Genomic DNA, 18,392 nt, shown 5'->3' on the forward strand with positions numbered 1-18,392 from the left:
CTGAAGGGCCATGTAGTAATTAGGCCATACATGAGTCGCACAAAATGATCATGATCAATGTTTCTGCAAAGTCTCCAGGCTGGAAACTATCCCTGACCTCTAACCAAACTGAGCACTATACTAATTAATTTCCTAATTAATTAAATGGAAATGTGCCTCCTCTTAGAAGTCTGATTTATTTTAAATCTTTAATAGACCATCCCTCTTCAACCCTAAAACAAGAGTTTGGGCTGCTGGGTAAGTACATAAATGGGAGGATTCCTTTGTTAGCCAGACCTGGAAACCTGTCTTGTGCTTCTTAGTCAGTGTACAAAGCATTAAGGTCATTGATAAAGCCAGAGCTCAGCATGCATAGTGATCATGCTCTACTGACAATCCCATAATAACTAAAATAATGATTAGCAACAGTTAACATTCAGTATTTAAATGATCATTATTTAGTCTTTGGAATCAATACCCACTGAATGAACCCCCAGTTCTTCATCACTACTCATAGTTTGGGTATAAGTGAAAATCTCATAATAAAAAGGATGTATGGGAAATGGTTGGCTTCTGCGAAAGTAGAAAATAGAACAATTTAGGGGCTGCTTGGAGGCTGTTAATTATTCATCTTCTCCTCCCTCCCCCAAACCCCCTTTTCTTCAAGAGAAAATTTTGTGTAAAAACTTGAAAGCTGGTGGTTGGTGACTTTTCAGCTTATGTTTCCAGACCTGGTTAATCCATGTTTGTTAATCCATACTTACAGCTGTGTACTCAAAAGTTAAAGTGGTAACAACCAGGCTTATAACTTGTATGTACCATCAGTTTGTTTATCTGAGGCTTTTTAATTTGAATACAAATAGTATATTTTCCATTTTGCAAAGTAAGTTGTCTCTGCAACCTTAATGCTAGGAGCAGAGATAGTTTGCATACTGTGGAACATCAGAGTCATGAACTGACTGGTCAACCACACACCTCATTTGGAACCGGAAGTACACAGGCAGGCAGCAGCAGAGACAAAAAAACCAAAATTGTACAGTACTGCGTTAAACCAACTACTAAAAAAAGGGAAGCTTAAAAAAATGACAAAGTAAGGAAACTGTTTTGGTGCTTGTTTCATTTAAGATCGTTAAAGGCAGCACTTTTCTTCTGCATAGTAAAGTTTCAAAGCTGTATTAAGTCTATGTTCAGTTGTAAACTTTTGAAAGAAGAACCACAACATTTTGTTCTGAGTTACAAATGTAACTCTAGTCCCAAGGTGTTTGTAATTCTGAAGTTCTACTTTATTTCTAATGCCTGGTGCATCACACTACTGCACCCCAGCTCCACCCAAACCCTGTAAGGATCAGCTTGGCTCTTTGCAGGACAGAACAAGAAGGGCACTATGCAATCCACAAGGGGCTTGCATTTGCCCAAACAAACATTTGCCCAGAGGGGAGCAAAGGTGGAAGTTCCAGCTAAGGAGAAAGAGGAGGGTGTGGTGAGAACAAGGCTAATTTCCCAGCAGCAAAGTAGACTTTGGGCAGAAGACAAAGGGTCATGAGGCAGGGAGATCTGTAGGGCTTTGAAGGGGAGGGCAGGGCAGTTGAAGCAGGAGTCCATTCGGAAAGCTTTTTAATGGACCTTATACACATACAGTATGTAGCATCCTCTCTGACTGCGGCCACGTTAAGGGCTAGCCTGGCCAGTGACCAGGAGAGCTGGGGTGGGACCTAGCTTATTGGAATAAAGCCAGCCAGGATTCCCCACAGAAAGCTGAGAGGGAAGAAAGACTTCTCATTACTACCACAGAGCTTCCTATGGGCTGATGTAAGCCCTGCTGCTACTGGAGGGAGGGCAGGGGAAAGGGAAAGATTACAGACTAATCAGGTTCCTGGCCCGGGACTCCTGCACCACCCACCAGAGTGCGAGTGTGTGTGTGTGTGTGTGTGTGCGCACCTGAGCCTAGGGGAGGGAGGGAACTCTATTCTCTTCTACACAGTGGTGCAAGAGGACCAAGAGGTGTAAGGCTTCTTCTCACACACACACACACACACTCTCTCTCTCTCTCTCTCAATGAGAGAAGTGACATTAGTGGGAGCAGGAATGTTCAAAGAGTCTGCATTGAAACCACTGCCTCTCCGGTTCCTGAAAAATCAGCACACAGATCATAGGCGCCAACTTCATGGGTGCTTCAGGGCTGGAGCACCCACGGGGAAAAATTAGTGGGTGCTCTGCACCCACTGGCAGCCAAGCTCCCTGCCCCACCTCACCTCCTTCTGCCTCCTCCCCTGAGTGCGCTGTGTCCCCACTCCTTTGCCTACCTCCCAGCGCTTGCCGCAGCCAAACAGCTGGTTGGCAACGTAGCAAGCTCCAGGAGGGAGGGGGGAGGAGTGGGAACAGGGTGCACTCAGGGGAGGAGGCAGGGAGGAGGAGGGGCCAGGGTGGGGATTTGGGGAAGGAGTCAGAATAGGGGCAGGGAGGGGGTGGAGTTGGGGAAGGGGTTGGAATGGGGGCAGAGCAGGGGGCGGGGCTGGGGGTCGAGCACCCACCAGCGCGAGTAGGAGTCAGCACCTATGACATGGATGAATTTATTCCCAGACACTTCAGGAGCCAGCTCACAACTTGGGGTGACAAACTAAAACCAGACAAGACTAATGATGACAACCACAGTCCCATGAGCAGCACATGGCTGCTTAAACGCCCCTCTTAAATCCATACTCAGCAAATTCAAACACTTTCCATGCCCTGTTGTACTTAAGTTGATATAGTCTTCAGCAGCACAGGGAGTCTAAAGCAAATGTGGCAATGGGAAAGAGTGGCAAAACCCATGCTGTAGCAGTTCACTGCGTCGCACTAAGGAGAAAGCCCTTGCACGTCAGTGAGTAAGTGAGCAATGGTGACTTTGGACTCTTACAAAGTTGTCTTTGGTGAGTTTGTTTGGAAAAGAAGAGTTCACAATAATTTCAGAGTGCACTAGCAAATATTAGGTAGCATGTTTTCTAAGAGTGCTAAGGAGGTCGCAGTTATTCACAAACTCACCACAGTGTTGTCTGTGCCATTAAATCTTTAGGGAGGGGGAGAATGGGGATTCCGTGGAATGAGCCAGATCCTACCTACGCTGCATCAATGAAAGTCCCAGCCCTACATTTGGATGGGCATGTTTCACAGCCATTACCACTTTCCTCCATCAGGGAGCAGCGAAACACAATTTTTGTACAATTCCCTCCACCCCCATTGGTTTCTTACATATTGTTTTTGGAAGGCTCCTCTCAGACACACATACCCCACCTCTCTCTGGCCCTTATGCAGCCCCCCGGCCCATAGTATCTGATGACCTCACACCACCCCAGTGAGGTAGGGAGGTGCTATTCTAAGGCCCAGCTCCAAAGATGATTTCAGTGGCTGTTGGGACCCTAAATACCTTTGAGAATCTCAGCCTAAATACCTTGCCCAAGGTCACACAGAGGCTGTAGCAGAAGAGGGACTTGAACCCAGGGCTCTGGCGTTCCAGCAGTGCCTGAATCACTGGACTATCTGTCCAGCCTAAAACAGCTTTAGCCTTGTTCCCTCTCAACAGCCTCCGCTCCCTCTGTGCTGCAGAAATGCCACCCCCAGAGTCTCTGCAGACTCTCAGCCACAGTCCGGTCTGGACTTGAGCTGTTTCATGGCCTAATAGGTGTCTGGGTTTGGGGAGACAACTCAGTCTCTGGCAAGGAGAGTCTCTCACCCAGATAAATTTGACAAACAGAATGTTTACGCACTTACAGAGAGATGTGGGACTGGAACACACCCGAAAGATGGGCAAGAAAAATGGATGTCACCTCTCCTTCACCACAGATGTCCGGTTGTAGCCACCAATGATACTGCATAAAGAGAAGAGGGTTTGCGCTGGCCTGTTGCAGAAGGCCAAGTGCATTTCAAAATAACTTTATGACAACCTGTAAATTCTAGGAGTGTAAGGGATGCACTCATGTCCTGGGTTTGCTATGTGCAGCACAATACACCAGTTCCAAGGGTGAGTCAGAAAGGAGCGTAAATGTTATACATGGGCTCAGGCCACAAGCTTCAGATACAAGTTTTACCCCCTTCCTCCCCAGAAATGTGCCTGGGGGGGAGGTGATTGTATTTATGAGGTGTAGCAAAGCCCATGATAAATTGCCCCTGCTGCCCCCCCATGAGAAACTAGGAGTCAGGTCCAGGTCTGATTTTGATTCACCCTCCCCCATCTGAAGTTTGACCCTGTCCACATGCCAGGGGCAGGCAGGTTGGTTCTATTCGATCTCTAGTCAATGTTAAAAATGACTCTCATCCCTCTAGTGCTGCAGTCAGGGAACACAAGAAACATGTCAGTGCTGCCCTGGGGGGTGGATTACCGACATTCACAGGAAAACCCTGTCCATCAATGTAAGACCCATCTCCACTATGGCACCACAGTGACATAGCTGTGCCTCTGGGGGTGGCCAAAGCACTGGAGGGGTTGTAGGACTTTTCCCCAGCCCTGGCCACCTGACTAGAGTTGCTAGTTGAAAAGCAGAGATGCTGCTCAAGAGCAATTTGCAGCCAGACAGAGAAGAGAAGAGCCAGACAGTGCCCATACTATTCGTCTTAGCATTTGTAGGGTTCCAGCTGTGGCTCCCCTCCAGGACAAAAGCCACGTGCACACTACGCACTGCTGGACTTTGCTCATTTTAAAGAGCTGGCAGCAACCCTACAATAACAACCCAGCACACGCACGCACGCACACACACACACTCTGATTGTTGCAAGCAACCCTACAATAACAAACCCATGTTTGTGCGCCAGGGAGGGGAAGAATTTGGTTGAGACATCATTTTCCAGGGGTAATTAAAGCCAGCGAGAGGGAATGTTACCCAGAAATGAACATTCTCTTGACAGGGCCCTTTTGAAGGCAGTCGTCCTGGTTAAAAAGCCGCCCTAAGAAGTTCAAATTCACAGAATCAGCCGATCGTTAGTGTGTGCTGTAATGAAGAGCTGTCGAAACCAACGAGACTTCAAAGGGTTCTGTTTGCTCCATACCGGCAGCAGCAGCTGAAGCTTCAAAGCCCGGGCCCCAGTGCTGCATCCAGACCTGTTCCAGCCAAGTAGAAATGAACAACAAAATTACTTGAACTTCCGAACTCTGAGGCTGGCTCCTTTCAACCCTGCATTTTGCAATCCCGGCTGAGTGCCGTCCAGCTGAGCTGTGGGCGGGTGAGGGTAGCGCTCCGTGCACAGCTCCCAGAAGAACACTAACAACCAGCTAAGCCACCCACATATCCTATCTCTCTGGAGGTCTTCAGTCCCTTTGAAAAGGGGAAGGGCCCAAGGCCATGTTGCTATATGCCAGGAAAGATCCCAAACCAGCCCCTGCCAGCTCCGGAAGGGGCCAGGGCCAAGGCACAGACTTCCAGACTCCAGCCAAGGACAGCAACAAAACAGTTTGGAAGTGGACCCCCGCCAACGGAGTTCCGAGTTACAGCCTGGTACCCTGTGCGCTTAGAGGATGCTTTGTAGGTTAACCCGGAACAGACCTGGCTTCTCCTAGCCATGCAGCTTTGCAGGGTACAAGTCTTTAGGCTGCACTGCAAATGACGCTTTTGTATATTCTACCTCCTGGTCAACCCCCTACTGAGCCGCTGCACAGCGGCCACCTCTAGCAGGTGGCATCCCCTCTGTTACACAATCCCCAGTGAGGCTTTTATAGACACAATCCACGTTCTTCTGTCCTCCCTCAGGACACGCACTCCCTTGCACAGAACAAACGTGAGACTTCCTGGTTTCATCCACAGGGTGTCCCATCGCATTTTCAGCCTGTTTCTTTGCTGTTTAGCTATAGGCAGAAGCATGGCTGGTGCAGCAAACCTCTGAGCCCAGCCTCTGCAGTCTGGGTCTGTTCTTCTGGCCCAGGAGCATAGGGACAGAAAAAGCAAAAGCCAATACAAAGAACACAGCAGCTTTTATTGCAGACCTTTCCCCTCCCGCCCTATGGCACCTGGGGGTGGCACTGCTAGCACAGAGGTCACTGCTCAGCATTGCAGTGTTACAAATATTTCACAAGTTCCACTTGCTAATGGAGAGGAGCTGGCTCCCAGTGCTGGGGTAGGGGTGCCAGCTGGTCCCCATCTGCAGCCCACAGCAAGGGGGGAAGAAGTAGCTTGGGTCACTCTGAACCAATGTTATTAGCCCGGAGATTGCCCGGGGTTGCAGGGGAGACAGAGCTGAGCACTAGGGAGACTGGAAAGAATTACAAGACATGAAAATAAAGCCCAGAACAGAACTCCTGACAGCCCAGAGAGCATCGCCTGCAGCCCTGGTGGTCAGTGGTTGGGAAGAGCTGGCCGTGAGAATACACAGCACCTTCCAAACTCAATTGACAGGCTTGTCCCCTGGACTCTGTGTCCAGAGCAAGAGTGGCTGGCCAGGCATGGGCTGTTCGGTTAGTTTGTAGGCAATTTGCACAAAGCCTCTTCCCCAACACCCGCCAGAGAGGATCAGCTTGTTCTGGAGCAGAGTTAATCTTGTTCCGTGGCTCATTCCACCCCGGGCCTCTTTCATGAGCGAGAGAGAGATGGCAAACACATAATGCCAAGGCCATAGGCCCTGAGCTCATTGCATTTGTGGGCCCAGCGTGAACCCAGGTCACCAGGCGATGAATGGAAACGAACGCAACTTTGTTACAGAGACTACCACCCCAGGGAGCGCTCTGATGATCAAGCTTACAGCTCTGCCAACCTCAAAGAGTTAAAAACCATGAGTCAGGGCCCCAAAAAATCATGTGACTGGCTTAAAAATCATGAGAGTTTACAGGAATAATAAAAGTGGTGTCTTTGTATTTGGGCTTGGAGCCTTACGATTCACATTGTCAAGCTTTCCTCCATGCCCATATAGAGGCTAGAAAGATACTTTACCCAAAGAAAGAAAGAAAGAAAGAAAGAAAGAAATCTGAGATGCTCATGTAATAGCAGGACTCCAGGAGCAGGGCCTTTAAGAAAATCTTCCATAACCACAAGACTCAGAGCGGGCAACACTTCAGAAGGGGGGCTGAGAGCAGCTCTGGGTAGCTGTCAGACCAGACTATTTCCATCCATTCTATGACTGCAGACTGGTCAGCCAGGGAAAACTGCAGCACACACTCCTCAGGCATGCACAGGAGTTACAGGAGCTGAACAGAGCAGGCATTTCTGAGCCCAGGAAAAAGAGATGCTGTAAGTTTTAGGCCTGGCATTTAGGAGGTTAGAAGAGGAGCACTGTGCAGGAGAACAGGCCCTCTCCCCTGGAATAAGTATGGACGGAACAATACACTCACCAGCTGGAAGATCAGGAAATACAGCAAGCAGCAGCAGTTTGTAAAACAGCCATTTTAGGGTTACAGCTGCTTGTCTGTGCCAAATTTAAAGGGACAGTCCCCAGAAAGGCATGCTGGGAGAGAACATCCCATCTGGGCCTGTCTTAATAACACCCCATGCGCTGTGTCCCCAGAGAGCCCCATCTGAGACCTGTGGCTGCAGCCCCTCCCCAGAAGTGTAGTGGTGGGTAAAGGTGGGTAAAGCTCAGCCACTTCTCTCTGGAGAGAGATGAATGATTAAGCAGAACCACAGCTGAGCAATGCTGAGCACCTCCAGTCCTGCCGAGATAGAACCCCCTTTGCACTTGCTGCTTCTCTCTGTTCGGTCCTGTTCCTTGGCACAGCCCCACTGATCCCCGGGGATCGCCTTGCTCTTGAATGGAGATGCTGCAGTGACACCGTCTCCACCAAGTCCTGCTCCCCACAGGGCTGTAGCTACATGCCGAATGAATTCCCAGGGCAGGAGCATTCTCTGCTATCTTCTCCTGTGCTCAGTGGCCTTTAAAGGCCAGCAGTTTGTTATTCTTAGATACCACGGTGATGAGTTTCCTGGAAAGACCTTAAATAGATTTGGGTTTATTGTGCATGGAGCTGGCTTTGGTCATTAGCAACAGCCCATGCCACTGTAAACATTTTCACATATGCTTCAGAAAGAAAAGATATTTAATCTTTCTTCTGCCAGGGCACCAGTGAACTCACAGCTCCTATGATTGAGAACCCAGGGCAGCCCTTCTCTTCCATTGTGCTGCTGGGTGGGGAGCAGCCTTTCTAAGAGCTTACCTTTGATGTTCAACTCCTCCCCTGCAGCTCTGCGACATCCAAAGCCGTTTTCATAATTTCTAATGCCCAGACTTCAGCAAAAGGGCCCAGCAGGGACCTGGAAGTGGTGTTTTTGCTGGAATGAGCCAGAGATGCAGGGAGTCGAGACTGTAACTGGAAAGGGTGCCTCTGTTCTGCTCACGGTCTTATGTGTTGGTCCCTATAATCCCAGGAAAGGGGAAGGCAAGCGGTTGCTAAATGTGGGAGGAGCGAATTGAGTGAAAGTCTGTGCCATAAATGGGACTGTTTGGAATCCAAGATGTCACCAGAAATGAAATGATTATTCTTTGTGTTGTGGTAGCACCGTAGCACCAAAGAACCACAGTCATGGACCAGAGTTCCATTGTGCTAGGCACTGCACAAACCTGTAACAGAGTTCCATTGTGCTAGGCGCTGCACAAACCTGCCCCAAAGATCTTATGATCTAAGAGTAAGACAAGTGACACTAGGTGGATGCAGGCAGACAGACAGGGAGGACACACAGAGATGCTACTGGTCAACATGAGAAGCAGTGGTCACAGTACATCCCATTCTCAAGTTTTTTCTAAGCATCGCGAGAGAGGAGAGTTCAAGGAAGGATTTGAAGGCTGATGAGGTAGCTTTGCAGATGTTTGCAGGCTGCTCCTCCCACACATGCAGGGCAGCATGGGGGAAAGCAGGAAGTGATTGTTGGAAACGTTAACAAATGGGCGATGAAGGCTGGGCCCATGGGCAGAGATGAGCTGGGAGTCGACACTGGGAGCGTATAGAGGTGATGGGCAGGGAAATGAAAGGGTGGGTTTTGGCCTGTGCTTGGCCTTCTCTTGCTCTGCTCTCTGAATTGACTCTGATTGCAAGATGGGCTTTGCTCTACTTTCCAGAGTGATGCTGTCACTACAAGCCTTGGATGGAGGTGAAGTGACGTGTCACTGGCTCTCTCTCTCAGGGGGGTTGATACACCCCAGGATGTTACCTGTGGATCGAGCTGCACTCAGCTGAGCTCCCCAGTGAGAGCCACAATGGCTGCACAACAGTCTGGGCTAAATTAACCTCCCTCTCCCCAGACTAACAGCTGCTTCCCATATGAATTATCATTATTAGCACCTATGTTTATTATGGTGGAGCTGAAGGACCGTCTGAGGCTCCCGCTGTGGAGATGGGGGGACCAGGGCACTGTGTGTGGTTCTAGGTTAGGTCGATCTGCCAGCAAGGCAGGATGTCATGCCCAACTGGCAAACTCCAGTGCCAGGGTCTAAGCAGGCATGCCCGACTTTGGGCGCATACAGTCAGGAAATCCACCTCAATAAGCAGGACAAAGCATTCAGCTCCGCTACAGCAAAGCATCCTGCAGACATATCAATCTGCACTGACGGCAGGTAATTTATGACTCTTGTGACAATACCCAATAAAGCCGCTGAAACAAATAAAGCCACTGACACTGTTCAGAAGCCATTACTGTCCCTCTGCCTGTAACGCAGCAGCAGGGGGACAATCAGTCTGGACGGACACATTATATGAATAGAAGAAATGTGTTCTGCCCAGGCCCCTTATTTAGGAAAACCTGAGTGGCAAACAAACCGGCAGATATGCAGCACCAGGATAGATGGACCCCAGCGCTCTGCCCAGCTGGCCAATCCTCGTGTTTTAACACCCGAACATTCCAGCAGGGGGGTTGAGGTGACACGAGCTCTGGACCCAGCAGCAGCCCCTCGGGGACTTCGAGCCTTGTACGTGATGCTGCTTAGCATTATCCTCAACATCTGGGACAGATATTGAACTTAGTTACTCTGGGGCCAGCCTACCGGAGGCCATGGCTCTGGAGGAAGACCTCTTGGACGGAGATCAGTATCTGACACAGTGTTTGAATAGCCCATGGACTGAAAGTCCTTTTGCCACACTGACACTTGTAGTTAGTAAAAGTCTTTAATTTTCTTACTTAAATAAAAATCCACCAGACTTTTATTTGGGCAGCACTTTATCTAAAGAGAAACAGGGCTTAGGATGTTCCTTGTGCTGCTAGACCTTTCTGGTCAGATCTGCCTCTTGTTTAAATCAGCCAACCTAAGCCTGCAAAGAGAGTGCTGAAAGGGCAATTATCTGGTCAAATTACCTTAAACTTTCGTAGCCAATGACTAAGTGCACTTAGGAAAGAATTGAGTTCAGAAGCTGGAACAGACACAGATCTCGAATACTAGTCTGGAGAACCTGCCTTTTCCCATTATCCTATATTAGATTGTAGAAGATATTCTCTTAAGATACATTTAAAGACTATCAGAGAGAACAGCTTTCAAGGGAACATTATCCACTTGCAGGAAATTAAGGGCATTATCTGAGTAATTTTCTGCCTACTTCTTGCAGTAAAACTAGAAAAGCACCCAACAATCTGAAACTGAACTCCAAGCTCGTCAACATTCTTAAAATATTACAGCCTGTCAGAATAATGTCTTCCTTGTTCCCAGCTATGTGGCACAGATTGGGCAATGCACTCTGGAGGCAGAGAGTCCAAACAGCCCGAGAGAATTGTACAGGCTTTGAAGGCAGTTGTAAAATAATTTCCTATTTTTCGTTGTGCTAAAATGTGCTGCAACCAAGTTGAAGATACAGTGAATAGTGATGGAATCTATTTAATCGCTAGCCCAGAGACCAAAATAAGACTTTGTTCCTGTCAGCCTTGCAGAACCAACACAGCTACGGGAGAGGGAGCTGGCTTGTGTACCAGCAGAATTTCTAGCTAACTTCCAAACTGTTGGGTTATCTCTGCCCTGCATGACACTTGTGCAACTTCATTGCCTGAGACGCCGCTAGTTCTGGCATGAGACATGAGAAAAATACCCAGCTTGAGCCTCAGATCCCTGGGGGAGCTTGCAGGGCTGGCAGGTAGGAGAAAAATAATTGGTTTACTTTTACATTGATCAGATTTGTTCTGAACATGGAGATCCACTAACTCTAGACTCCCACAGTGTCATTTTGGTAGAATCACTCTTCAGAGTACAACTGCACGTAAGGGGCCTGGTTTTCAGAGCTGTTGAGCATGTTATGAGACTGCTCCACATCTGAATATAGGTAAATAGCTAACGGATGAGGTATTGTTATGAGCCAAGCTTGTTATGGGCTGAGTTAAAGCCCCAACTGAAATTGATAGGTGTGAACTCCCCCTTCAATTAACATGACTGCAAGCATAAACCCCCTCCAAAAAAACAAAAGGTGTGTGTGAACCCATCCAGGGACTTTTAGATGAGTCATGTTTTGGGTAGGGGTTTGGTTGGGAAGAGAGATCATATGAGACAAGAACAGGGAGGGAGGGAGGAGCAAAAAAGCCAAGCCAGAGCATAGTGGGATCCTGGATAAAAGATGGTACGGCAGCAGGCAGCTGTAGTTAGTAATATTGACACTATACGCCCCAGAATTTAGGATTTTGTAGAAACTCAACACCAAGAGAAATGTTGCCATGGAAACTAAAGAAAGAAAGAACATTCCCCTGCTGGGTTTGCCACCCTACCACGTCAGCATCCTGGCAACTCCTGTGTGATCAGAAAAAGAAGCTGGTGAGAGGCCGCAGACAAGACGTGATTGGACGAGGCGATTCCCATTGCCCAGCCTGACAGGCAGAGAGTAAACACGGAGTGGGAAGGGTAAAAAGGAAACGCAAGCTTTGAGGCAGCCAATCAGGTTTAATATTCAGTTATTAGCAACACAGGCAAGCAAACCTGTATTTAACAGAGATCAGTTTTTATTGGACAGTGACCCTGGAAGACCCCACCCCATTAAGGAAACACATGTAGATTCAGACAGGTTTGTTTGTTAAATAAGAATAATCCTGAGCTCTTACCTAGCGCTTGTCACCAGCAGACCTCACAGCGCTGTACACAAGAGGTCATTATCAATACCTAGGGTGACCAGATGGCCTGATTTTATAGGGACAGTCCCGATTTTTGGGTCTTTTTCTTATATAGGCTCCTATTACCCCCACCCCCATCCCGATTTTTCACACTTGCTGTCTGGTCACCCTGTCAATACCTCATTTTATAGATGTGCTCAGTGCCTCTGCAACGGGGGCGCTCAGCCTTTAAAGTGTCTCTCAGGAAGAGACCACACCAAAAACCTTCAGGGAGGAGAGGGTGCCATTTACTGAGGGCCCAGCACTTCCCACCATTGCTGGCTTTGAACAAATTTCCTTTCCTTTTGCTGAGGACCATTGGCACGTGGTGCGACACAGCACATCAGTAACCGGGGTTGATCAGCTCCGCTTCCCTCCCATCGCTGCTAAGGACCCCACCGCTTTGATCCTCCCTCTCACTTGGCTGCTGCCTGTGGAAAGCCAGGGATTCCTTCACATGGTCTCCCTTCTCCCCAGCCAAGACAGAAAATCATGGCTTTTCAGTTATATTCATGCTCCTGCAGAGACGGTTCCAAAATCCCCATTTATGCCTGTCTGGCTCTTCTCAGTTTTCTTGCTGTTTCAGTCCAGCAGAGGTGGCTGTTTCCCCTCTAGTCACTGACCCCTGGCCAGCCCTTTTAGCTCCTACCCTGCCACATGGGCTCTTCATTCACATGGTTGCTAGATGGTAGGAAAAATAATGCTCAGGCTGGTCCTGCTGACTGGCTGGGAGGATGCTTGGCTGGAAGGTTTCATACCTTCCAGCTTGCGCAAGGATGCTGCAGCAGATTCTTGCTTCCACATAACCTGCTCAGCCAGCTAAGAGTCAAAGTAGTGTTTCCATTTCTGGGAGGTCCCAGGGATGTGTATTGCAAGCCCTGACAGCTTAGCTGACAGGGTGGGAAAATGCTGGATCATTAGCAAAGAAATCCTTTCTCCCAAGTGTTCATCAGGCATTGGAGTAAAACAGGAGTTAACAAAAACAAAACAGAGTCTTAAAAGGTGTAAATGTACATTTCCTGCCTGGAAATCCATCCTGTCATGATTGGACTCTTGTGATGTCATCATCTCACTAATTTTCTAGGCACCACAGACTTTTCCAGGCTAGACACGACCTACCTTCTAATGTAAAAAACATGCAGCCTTCCTCCTTTGGAGCGGCAAAGCCTTTTCTGGCTTTATTTACTTGTCAAAAAGTAGAACACCAGCCTCTTTTTTCCCTTTTGCAGGGCATGGGGTAGCTATGGGCCACCCCGGCACTAAGCCCTCAGAGGAGAGGAACTAGACTGAACAGCCAGGATGAGGTTAGGACTCTGAGGTGCAAGGTATTCAGGCATGTGTGTGATGTGACCATGAGGTTAAGTGCTGGGCCCAGAACCTCCTGGTTCAGCCAGTACCTCAGCTCATGCCCAAACTGAGTTTATGCAGCCTGATGGGATCCCATTATTGGACAGACATAAGAAAAAAGAATGTCCGCATTTTGGGTACATGACCCACTGAGAGAAAGAAGGAAACTAACTAAATAGAGCCCCATAAATTATAAGATTTCGTTCTGCAGCAATGGCAAATTAAGCTGTTCAGAAAGCCAAGCCAGTGTGTGCTTTGGCTCCAAGATAACTTTTCCAGCCTGTGGAATCTGGTGCCAAACACCTTCTGGCCTGCTCTTATTTTCAGAGATCCTGCTCCTTTCAGGGTTATCCTTCTCTAGGGGCATTCCTCATGTTATCAGTTCTTGTTTGGTTCGTCTTTGCTTTTCAGTGCAGGGGGAGGCAGGGGGAGAATAGGAACCAGAATTGGCAGCAAGCAGGGCCCTGCAAGTCTGTCCTGTGAATCCAAGCTGCAGGCAGGGAAGCCAGGCTGGCTTCTAAAGGAACTCAAACAAATTTACTAACCTCTGCTTTGGAGGGCAGAGGTACCCCATTATAGTCCAATCTCTATTGTTACTCAGCTTTCTGACCCACTTTTCTAAGCTCTTGGTGGGGGTAGGGCAGGGGCATATTATAGTTTTGCGCCAATCGATGGAAAGAGAGAATACTGCAGGATCAGGACATGGTAAAATGCCTCTTCTGGATTTCATCCCCAAATCCCAGAGCCAGATTCTGATCTCAGGTTTTGTCTTGGCTAGGAAGCGTGGTCAAGTTCCGCTCCTGCCTAGGCTAGAACGTGCCCAGCTAACATCAAGCTCGGGCGTCCTCCTAGAGCTAAGTTTAGTCAGGGCTTAGCTAGCACTGTTAGCTAAGCCTGACCTAACCGTGACTCCTTAGTCCTCGTCACGACAAAGCCTCAGTGTAAAGAGCTACCGGCTTTACGTCAGTGCAACCAAGATCAGAAGCTGGCCTCAGTGTTTAGGCACAGCCTCATCGCAATGCTGGGCCGGAGACAGGGCAACGCTGGAATGACATGCACGTGCAGAGAGCCCCTGATGCTCTGGAAAGCAAACGCTGCACAGCTTGCCTCTGGTTTCCTAGTTTATACTGTGCACGCCCAGACACACACACACACACACACACACACACACACACACACACACACACACACACACACCCTTTACGCCTTTACACACACACACACACACACACACACACACCCTTACGCCTTACGTTTGGCTCCGAAGGCTAAGCATCTAGTTTGTCAGTCAAACTCTAAGCCACCTCTGCTAGTTGTCTCTTTCTGTATGCTGCTGTTTCCCACAGTGAGCCATCAGTCCTGGAAGCTGGTTGCACCAGGACTGGTTGTCTGGGGATAACAGGCTTGTCTAGGCCTGGGCTGTGACTTTAAGAAGCCTATTGTGGATCTTGCATTTGGGGCCAGTCCCATCAGAGGCACAGTGATGCCCAGCACTCTGAGCCCTTCCCTTGGGAACGTGAGACTCCCCGTTTCTCTGACACACAAAGGCGCTGCGAAGCTGCCACTGCGCAACAACCTGCTGAGACAGTGATTACCAGAGAGTTTTTGCAGCAGCTGTATTAGCCTCCCCTCCATCCCCCATCTCCTTCCCTCCCTGCTAGCTGAGTAGTGGTGTGGAGAAAGTGAAAGCTGTCCAGGAGAAGCTGGGATGGGCGGAGGCAGGAAGAATCTACTGGGGTTTGGTCTGTAAGGAGGAGCTGGTTTGAGACAGGAGGTGGAGGAGTGGGGGGGAATGACAGTGAGTGGCACACCAGCCGTGAGAGGAGAGGGGTCTCAGACAAGTGGCTGGTCCAGGGAGTTGATAATGGATCTCTCCTTCTTGGCCATGGGGTACAATGCAGCCAAGTTCACTGACCAGAGATAGTTACCATCTGCTACCTGTTTAGACCCCTTGGCTGAAATGAGCCGGGTGGGTCTCACTCCTGTTTCTTTACATCCCCCTTCACACTTCACAGTGGCTGGCAGGCTCTGCCGAGGACGCAGCCCAGGCCGAGCCATGGAGCCTGAACTCCCCTCTCGCCCCTCGCAGTGGACGCGGCATTCACCGCGGAAGCTGCCACTCGTGCCTGTCCCATATCTGTTCTGTCCTCCAGCCAGGCAGCCAATTGGGCCCTTCAGCGTTCCTGAATTCAAACAGCAATGCAAGGAGGTGGGTGGCTCTGTATGTCCGTGAGCCCTTTGGGGTTAGTTTGCTTGTGTCACTAGCTACAGAGACACATGCAATTGCCTGCCATGCATGTGGGCTGAGAAATCGGCTGCCCGGAGCGGCGCGCGGCGCGCGCGCGCGCGTCCCCGGTCGCCGCCCTGTCCCTCCTTTCAGCCGGCTCGGCTCGCATGCTGCCGGCATGCTGCACGAGGCCCGGACGCCGGGGCCGCCCGCGCCGCTGGAGGTCGGAGAGAGTGCGGCGGAGTCGCGGACCGACGGACCCGCCGCAGTCGCCGCGGCGGCAGGTCCGCCGGTCCGGGCTCCTGTGGACCTACCGCGGGCATGCCGCACGGCCACCGAGCCAACCGCCCGCCCCCCGAACGCCCGCGCGCCTGCTTGGCGCGCTGGTGTCTAGAGCCGCCCCTGCATGTGGGGGCCTCATCTTTCAGGCTAGTTGACTCTCCCTCCCTCCACGTACAACTCCACTATGGCAGCCCTTCTGCTGCTCAGCTACATCCCCAGCAACAGGGCTCCTCTACTAGGCCACTGACCATTATTTGCAATGATTCGCTGCGTGTTTGTTAGCCAGTGAAGTTCGCTCTAAATCAGCCCCATTGGTTTGCCTCAAGCCTCCATCCCCTCCTGGATGGGCAGTGGGGATAGTTATGGCTAGCTGCTCCTTTGCAGTGCGAACCCTGCTTTGGCAGCTCTGTATAAAGCCAGGACTTGCCTTTGCTAATGGCCCTAGCCCGTGTGTTCTGGCTGCTGGGTGGGATGGGGAGGGGATTGATTTTATTGATGTTCTTGCTACAAGGTTGCACATGATTAACTCAGTCTCTTAGTGACTTCATCATCATTCCCAGTGTGTTCATTAGTTATTAGTATGTAGATGGCCATGTCAGAGCAGCTTCCAGCTGAGTTCAGCTCATGCAGACTCCTTGGCACTCACCTGAGAGATACTTGTCACGGAGTGTGGGGGAGTCCAGCCCTGCACCCCTCTTCCTGGGACTCACAGTGACTCTCAGCCAGCCAGTAAAACAGGTTTATTGGACAACAGGAATGCAGGATAGGGCAGAGCTTGGAAATACGGCCAGGACCCCTCAAACTGGTTCTTCTAGGGGTGCAGGGAGCTTAGTTCCCAGCTTGGGATTCCCTGCACTGCACCCCCCAGCCCCAAACCAAAACTGACTCAACCCTCTCCAGCCAGCTCCCTGCCTTTGTCTAGCTTCCCGGGCCAAGGTGTTGACCTCCCCTCCCCCCTGCCTAGCTCAGGTTACAGGCTCAGGTATTGTCCATCACCCAAAGTCCTCCTCGGCTCTCCCATCCCCCATGCAGACAGTCCCTACTCCATCACATCTCTCCCCCCTTCGAGACTGAACTGAGCGGGGTCACTCTGCCCAGTGACCTGGGGAAGTTCAGGGCCCCCTCTCCGGGACAGCGCGTCCGCTATCAGGTTGGCGCTTCCCTTCACGTGGACCACGTCCATGTCATAGTCCTGCAGGAGCAGGCTCCACCTCAGGAGCTTGGCGTTGGCTCCTTTCATCTGGTGCAGCCAGGTCAGGGGAGAGTGGTCGGTGTACATGGTGAAGTGGCGCCCAAAGAGATATGGCTCTAGTTTCTTAAGGGCCCAGACCATGGCCAGGCATTCCTTCTCGATGGCCGCGTAGTTCTGCTCCCGGGGTAGCAACTTCTTGCTCAGGTACACGATGGGGTGTCTCTCCCCCTTTTCATCCTCCTGCATTAACACCGCCCCCAGTCCCGTGTCTGAGGCGTCGGTGAACACCATAAAGGGCTTGTCAAAGTCTGGGTTTGCCAGAACTGGGCCACTAACCAGAGCCTCCTTCAGCGCCCGGAGAGCCTGCTGGCACTGCTCGGTCCAGACCACCTTGTCTGGCTTCCCCTTCTTGCACAGCTCAGTGATGGGGGCGGCTATGGCGCTAAAGTGGGGCACGAACCTTCGATAGTACCCCGCCATCCCAATAAAGGCCTGGACCTGCTTTTTGGTTTGGGGAGCGGGCCAGTCTCTGATCACCTCCACCTTGGCTGGTTCCGGCTTTAGGCAGCCGCTCCCCACCCGATGGCCCAGGTAAGATACTTCAGCCATCCCCACCTTGCACTTCTCAGCCTTTACGGTTAACCCAGCCTCTCGGAGTCGTTTCAACACTTGTCTAACCTGGGACACATGGTTCTCCCAGGTCTGGCTGAAGACGCTGATGTCGTCAATATACGCCACGGCAAAACTCTCCATCCCCCTCAGTAGCTGATCCACCAGGCGCTGGAAGGTGGCCGGCGCTCCCTTGAGGCCGAAGGATAGAGTCAGAAACTCGTAGAGCTCCAGAGGGGTGATAAAGGCCGATTTCAGCCTGGCATCTGCGTCCAGCGGCACTTGCTAGTAGCCCTTTGTAAGATCCATGGTGGTGAGATACCGAGCACCTCCCAGCTTGTCTAGGAGCTCGTCAGGCCTGGGCATGGGGTAGGCATCAGATACGGTGATGGCACTGAGCTTTCGATAGTCCACACAGAACTGGATCGACCCGTCCTTCTTGGGGACCAGCACCGCCGGCGAGGCCCAAGGGCTGGAAGACGGCTGGATCACCCCCAAAGCCAGCATGTCCCTGAACTCTCTTTCTAGATCCTGGGCAGTTTTTCCGGTGACCCGAAAAGGGGAGCATCTTATAGGGGGATGTGACCCGGTATCCACTCAGTGGACAGTCAAATTAGTGCGTCCAGGCTGGCTGGAAAACAGCTGTCGGTACAGATGCAGCACCGCTCTGATCTCAGCCTGCTGGGCCAGGGTCAGCTGATCAGAGAGGGGAATCGCCTCCAGGGGGGAACCAGCTTTTGTCCCAGGGAATAGA

At 50.6% G+C, this 18,392-nt stretch overlaps 1 long non-coding RNA gene across 2 annotated transcripts in view; it reads right to left on the reverse strand.

Moving 5' to 3' along the window:
• The window catches only part of LOC120399012, a 32,839-nt gene that overhangs the window by 7,677 nt on the left and 6,770 nt on the right, over positions 1 to 18,392 (reverse strand). The window contains exons 1-3 of one of the 2 annotated variants that reach the window (XR_005594884.1): positions 7,268 to 7,362; positions 4,833 to 5,050; positions 3,727 to 3,824 (exon numbers count right to left, since the gene is read on the reverse strand). This is a non-coding gene — a long non-coding RNA (uncharacterized LOC120399012). Of the gene's footprint in view, positions 1 to 3,726; positions 3,825 to 4,832; positions 5,051 to 7,267; positions 7,363 to 18,392 lie in introns of those variants that run through there. The other variant, XR_005594885.1, reaches the window with a different exon arrangement.

Source organism: Mauremys reevesii, linkage group 2 (assembly GCF_016161935.1).
Source record: "Mauremys reevesii isolate NIE-2019 linkage group 2, ASM1616193v1, whole genome shotgun sequence".
NCBI classification, from domain to species: domain Eukaryota; kingdom Metazoa; phylum Chordata; order Testudines; family Geoemydidae; genus Mauremys; species Mauremys reevesii.